We start from the raw sequence: 6,940 nt of genomic DNA, 5'->3' as shown, positions 1-6,940 counted from the left end.
ACTTCTGGGCTTCCGATCGGTGGTCAACCGTTCCTCGAACCGCTTAATCACTCGCGACACCGTGGAATTCGCGATTCCCAACGTTTTAGCGATGGAACGATGCGAGAGATCCTTGTTCTCGTGATGAATGCGCAAGATTTTATCACGCACGAGCTGTTCTTTCGACTCCATTTCCGCGAGTTTTGATCACAGGACTTTAAAACTTGCAGTAAATAATGCACTATGAACTAAATCCACCCAAATTTTCATTAAATTCTACCCAACGGTTAAAAAGTTAGAGCAATTTCATAGTGTGGCAATTTCATCGTGGACACCCTTTAAGCAAATAAGGTAGTGGAATTAAATGGAAATTACTAATCCTTCTCTCTCTCATTATACAGGTATTCCACTAAGACGCCCACATTCATCAGGACGAAATTCATAACTTTCCCTTAGCACGAAACACTAATCGTGAAATCTACACAAAATAGGAATGTCCCAGAGTTTCATAAAATTGTCAACCAAAGACCTTGTCAATTTTTCTAAAAGATTGCAGTGAGAATTCTTCCAACCCTCGGACATTTGAGTTTTGGTTAACTTCGATATCTCAAATGCGTTTTGATGATGTCCTATGGCATAAATTTGACTGTTTTAGAACCTTGAGAACTATAGCATGTCACAGAATCTAGAAAATGTATCTATTCTTTAACTTTGAATTCTCCTCAGAATTCCATAAAAGTTTACCTCAGAATTTTATTGAAATTCTTGTCATAATGATCTAGGAAATATTCTCAGGATTCTCCTGCTCTTGGAATTCACTCGAGATTGTAGTATTGTGCTAAAATTATCTTGGAATGCATATCAGAATTCTCTTGAAATTCTTCTTAAAATGCCTTGAGAGAATCTCTTAGAATTTTCTTGGAACTATTCTGCGAATCCAATTCCTTTAGAATTCTCCTCGAAATTCTCTTGGAACATTCTTCTGATTCTTCCTGGAATGCTACTGGGAATTCTTTGGAAATTTGCCCAAAAACCCCTTTGATTTTCCTGAAATTCTCCTCACAATCCCCGTAACAGTCTCTTCAGAACTACCTGGGAATTTATCTTGCAATTTTCTTGAAATGTTTCTTAAAATTACCCGGAACTTCTCCTCAGAATTTATTTAAAATTATCTCTGGAATATCTTATAATTTTGTCCAATCGTTGATTTATTTTAAATCTGAAATCTTGAAAATTGGTTTGGCTATACGTCTGTTTAAACTGTTCCCCTGGTAGAGGAGAATTAAGTTCATTCGAGACGTCCTCCTATGGTGGTACCAATTATAGCGTATGGGAATTCCACGGGCTATAATTGGAATTCACACATAATAGGAACGCATAGATGGTCCTGTGCGGGACCATTAGACTGATGCAAAATTTTAAATTTTTGCTTCGAATGGTTTCAAATCGGATCCTGATTAGCATCCCAAAATTTAAACTCATTTTTTAAGAAACTTACTTTACACAAACCATTTGAAATTTATGTGGAAATTACTATAGGAAAAACAAACATTTTATTCATTGTCTTCTAGCCTTTTTCCATATTGCACTGTCAAAATGTTCTATTACTATTTTATGGGAAATTTTCTCAGCTACAACTTTGTGGAAGATCGTTTTTCAGGCAAACGTCAAATTAAATAATTATTAATTGTTTAAGAGATTAATAGTATTATGGCCTGACCAAGCACCTGTTTTGTGGAAAACATTGTATTCTGCAGTGCCACGATTTTTGTGCTCTATTCTACGCGCCAGAAACACTAATGTTGCCTACTGAAAAGTTGATTGAGCATAATCATAAGACACCACCGACTTGAATCATTACTAACTTTAGTTGATGCAATACTTACTTAAAGAGAGGCCAACGACTTAGCGACACCCTCATAAGTGCTACGGGTTGGGGTTCGGGAAGGGTATTCGGTTAGGATTCGCCTCAAGTTGACGATGCAACCAAAAGTATCCTTTGGTTTGTTTTTCCGTCGATCTTGTTCACCAATGCTACCGACGCCAGGGAGGCAGCTCCCACACCTGGACCCTGCCTATCGACCCATCAACTCATGAACCAAGGACTAACGGCTTTACTTCCCTTCCCAACCAAGGCGTGATTAGAGATGTTATGCCTCAGAACATCCAGTTGGAGGCGAACCAGCCTCAGACTGAAAGCCTCCTTAATAAAGATAAATCAATCAATCAATCAGAACATCTCGGCGGCGCCGACTGGGATTAAACCCAGGCCTGCTGGGGTGAGAGGTAATCACGCTTACCACTACACCACCGGCTCCGCTACAATAAAAAGTATATATTGTTTATGTGTTGCTCATATAATCTCTCGATAGCCGACTATCGAATAAAAAATATTAATTTTGTTTAGTGATCATGCATTTTAAGATTCATGATGGAGAGCTTGGGATTAAACCCATGCTTTTCTGCTCTGTAAGCAAAAACGATCCCTCCCATCAGGCATCACACAATCCACAGCGCTTCGCGTCAAAGTACGATTAAGTACTCTTTAAGGTATTTAAAGAACGATTAAGGTACGCGATCATTCATGTATTTTCTACGGTCGATGATTAATTTAAAATATACGAATAGTACTGCCAACGACGACGATAAACGCGCTTTTCGAACTTGCCTTTTAACTAGGATAAAACACCTTGGCACCTCCTCTGGATCCTCATGTGCATCTAGTTTCAATTCTTGTTCTTTGTTTTGCGCTAAAACCAGATTGTTCTAATCAATCGTTCTAAAACTCCTAGTCTGTACAGGTTCTGCCTAGGTCGTATCGACAATGAATTGTCAAGGCTAGTTTGATGCAATTTCCTGACGGATACTTGTTGTTTATTGATCGAACTCACTTCGGAAAGTATGAAATTAACCGAGGGGTGTTCAACTCTGTGCCGAATACTTTATCTGTGCCAAAAGCTGTGTCAAGCGTTGTGCCGAACGTGCCGAAGTGTAGCAATCAAGTCTTCAATCTCAGTATCCCATGAGTTTGGCAACCCTGCAGTTTTGACTTTTAAGATCGTTTGTTTACAATTTCAAGCTTTCATGGACGGTTTATTGAAAAAAGTTGTAAACATAAATTCCAATATTAAACGACCTATTTGAGTACCTATGGAATACGAGTGCCTGTCCTGTTGAAAGTAAAATGGGCATAAAATAACACGCATGAGTCATTCCTTTCTCTTGGTTCAGATGCCAAACGAGTGTTTCATGAAGGAACGAGAAATTCGATCACAGCAGAAAATACAGCAAAGATTACGAGGTCAAGTACCATCATCACAAGCATAGATTCTGATTTTTGATTCATCTCGGAAAAGGTAGAAGTAGAAAAATTGTCATTCTGCTCCGGTAAAAAACACGAAAGAAGATGCCACTTATTTCAAGATTTTTAGGCTATTAGTACGGCCTCCAGAACTGAACTAAGCCAGACTAGAAAGTGCGAACCCAAATCAAGCCATGGAAGAAAAAATCAAGACAGGGAGAACACCTAATTATACACACCAAATTTTTATCGCTAAAAATCAGCAATTTTTTGCTGAATTTTGCTGAGCTGAAATTTCAGTAATCATTTCAGCAAAACAAAATTACTAAAATTTTCAGCAATGTGAAATGTCATTATGCTTGACAGAGGTTTACTGAATTATCAGCATATTTAATAGATTTGTTGAAAATTCAGCTAATTCGGCAATCGCATAATTTTACAGTACTTTGCTGATCGAATTCAGCAATATTTATCATTGCTGATCGAATTCAGCAATATTTATACTGGTTTATTCAAACAAAATTTATTTCGGTTTATTTGAATCATTTTGATTTAAATAAACAAATTCAATTTAATTTCCATGCAAACTTTCGATTGAAGTGTCACTTAGTACCTCATCAACTAGATTTCCGGTTCGAGCTCCCATAATGAGTGCGATGTTCTCCTTAGTGAAACTGGAATTGTCTGGCTGCAACTGATCGAATTGTTAGTGGTATTGTTTATGCTGCTGTTGGTGGTGGAAATCTGGTGCCCTTATCGGATGCTTTTTGATGATATGAAGCTTCAGTCTACTGAACTTCCGGTAGCTTATCCTGCAACCTTTTTTAGTGCATGTGAAGTGCACAAGCTCATTATCAAAATGATGTTTATTCTCGTGCTCTTTTAAGGTGTCGTCGAAGTCCATCAATATATCTCTCAACCAACTGATGGCAGTAGAAACACTTCAGGGTGTCTGCCATTGCTCTCGAGGCTGAAGAAAACACAAGATTGTATTTAACTATTTTACTTACCAAACAACTCCTCCACGTCACAACGGTCAGCTTTCAGATTCAACAGAGCTTCCTGAACTTACGTATCCATTACGAAATTAATTTGTTGCAGAATAATTAATCAAAAACCACACGCGCACTGCACTCAGCGTAGTCAAAAAACAAAAACATAGGCGATTTTTTTTGACGTTGGATAACGTCTTTCGGCAACATACGGGGGTACAAAATTGAAAACAGTCATTTTGGATGCGTTACGAAAAATTAAAAGATTTTGAACGATAATAACTCAACCGTCTCTCGATAGATTTACGAGATAATGGCATCAATCGATTGGAAATATTTCTAGCAATTTGCTGAATGTTTCAATATTATTGATTTCATTCTGTAAACTATTGAAAAATGGTTAAACGCAAACCATTGTCTAAAGATGGTGAAAATCGATTGATTTTTTTTATATTCTTATACTTTCTCCAACCGAGACATCAGATGCCAATATCTGACACCTCTGATATTTTCTGTTCTACTATATAAGCGTCCAACAAGGTCGCCCGTTCCATCATTGTTAACAACATCAGCCCAACAAAACGGCCCTTTTCAGGGCCACCAAACTTTCGCAAAAGAGTTATTAAGGAATATTCCTAAAATATAATATACACAATTAAGTACAACACATAACAGACGTTATCCAACGCCAACTCTGCGGTCGTATCTAGTATACAACCCTTCCAACTTTTTCTTCTTATTTTGACAGAGTGAAAACGATACGTTGAAATATACTGAATTTTCAGCAATCTTGTCAAGTTGCTGGTTTTCAGTTAAAACGATCCAAATTGCTGATTTTCAGTAAAATCGTAGATTGCTGATTGCTTTTCAGTAAACCATTTTGCTGAAATCTTTGCTCAATTTTTGGTGTGTAATGACATTTCACATTGCTGAAAATTTTAGTAATTTTGTATTGCTGAAATGATTACTGAAATTTCAGCTCAGCAAAATTCAGCAAAAAATTGCTGATTTTCAGCGATAAAAATTTGGTGTGTACTATTAATATGCTAAAAAATATAAGTATTAAAAACATAACAATACTTGTGGGATGCATGCGTTATATAGTACACTGTAAATCGAGCAGGCTTTACACTTTCCCTTACAGGAACTCGAGCTCGGGGCTGCTTAGCATTCAAAGTTCCATACAGTTCATGGAGCGGATCTCCACCTTCAGCTGCTGCTCGATGTAAATAGTGGTCAGCCATACGTCGCATATCCTCAGCAATTTTACCTATTAAGTCTCCTCGTTAGGTTTTTCAGGGACTGCAGGTAAAATTTCATACTCTAACTCCGACTCGTTTCCAAAAATGCGCAATAAAATTATAGTTTGTATATTATTTTTCGTTTTTTCTTTAATTTAGTAGCACTTTTGACATCATTATTTTAAATTCTAATAAAAATCACTGTGTCTTATTGACTAGAGATGGGCAAAATGGATCCCTTAGGTAAACGGCTCAGAACCGGTTCATCCATATAGACGATCCGGATCTTTTCAATGGTTCATCGGATCACGCAACGCTTGTTAATTTTGGACTTCTGTAAAGGATCTTTCTTTACAATATTTTTCACATCCACATAACATTTGCATGTTGCAATGCATATGTTGTTGCTGATGTAGATATTCATGCAAATGGAAATATTATTTACAGATTCGGTATTCCTCATCTGACTGCGTACAATTAATTGAATAATGATTTATTCTAAATCCTTACTATTTCCTTACAGAGCGAAAGACCGATGATGCGATTCCTATAAACATATAGCTGTACATTATTCACTCTCCATCTCTAGTATTAACCTTTATTGAAGGATTTTTTTTCAGTTGGGAGCAAACAACAAACGATTAGAAAAAACTTCATCTCTCAACAGTGTTGCCGTTTTATATAATATTATTCGTGACATACTTGTCAACGTGTTCCGAAACGTGCCGAACAGTGTACCATGCTTAATTTGGCACAGTTTGCAGAGTTAATTACCCCTTGGAATTAACTCACTTCGAAATCTATTGAATTACTTCAAAGGTGTTTGAACTAAATGCTGAATCACTTTAGAAACGTATGGATTAGCTTACAAAATATTTAATCAGCTCGAATTCTAAATTTAAGTGGTACGTTGCTTGAAACTCGTTAGATATACAGGGCGAGTGGTAATTCCTGTCAGTGTTTTTTTAAACGAGGCCTCCCTAAGCTCAGTCGGTAAAGGTACAGCTACAAAGCAAGACCATGCTGGAGGTGGCTGGGTTCGATTCCCGGTCTGGCCTAGGATTTTTACGGGTTGCAAAACTCTCTCGACTTACCTGGGCATAGAGTATGATTGTACTTGCCACACAATTATACTAATGCAAAAATGGTACAGCCATCGAAAGCTCTCAATTAATAATTGTGGAAGTGCATCTAGAACACTAAGTTGAGAGCACGCAATACGCTAATATGCGATAAGCAATAAGCTTGGAATGGGAAGAAGAAGAAGAAGTTTTTTTTAAACGTTTGTAGTTTCGGTTGGGTTAATCAAATACATGTCTGCATATGTTTCTCTTAGAGTGTATTCAAATGTCAACACGGCTTGCAAGTTCGTTTTTAATTTTCATTCGTTTGAGAAACGTAGTAATCTTGGATGCGAGAAGGGAACT

The sequence above is a fragment of the Ochlerotatus camptorhynchus genome, unplaced genomic scaffold (assembly GCF_037179485.1).
Source record: "Ochlerotatus camptorhynchus isolate MF236.1 unplaced genomic scaffold, CSIRO-AGI_Acam_v1.1 ptg000577l, whole genome shotgun sequence".
Lineage (NCBI taxonomy): Eukaryota > Metazoa > Arthropoda > Insecta > Diptera > Culicidae > Ochlerotatus > Ochlerotatus camptorhynchus.
This window is presented reverse-complemented; position numbering follows the sequence as displayed.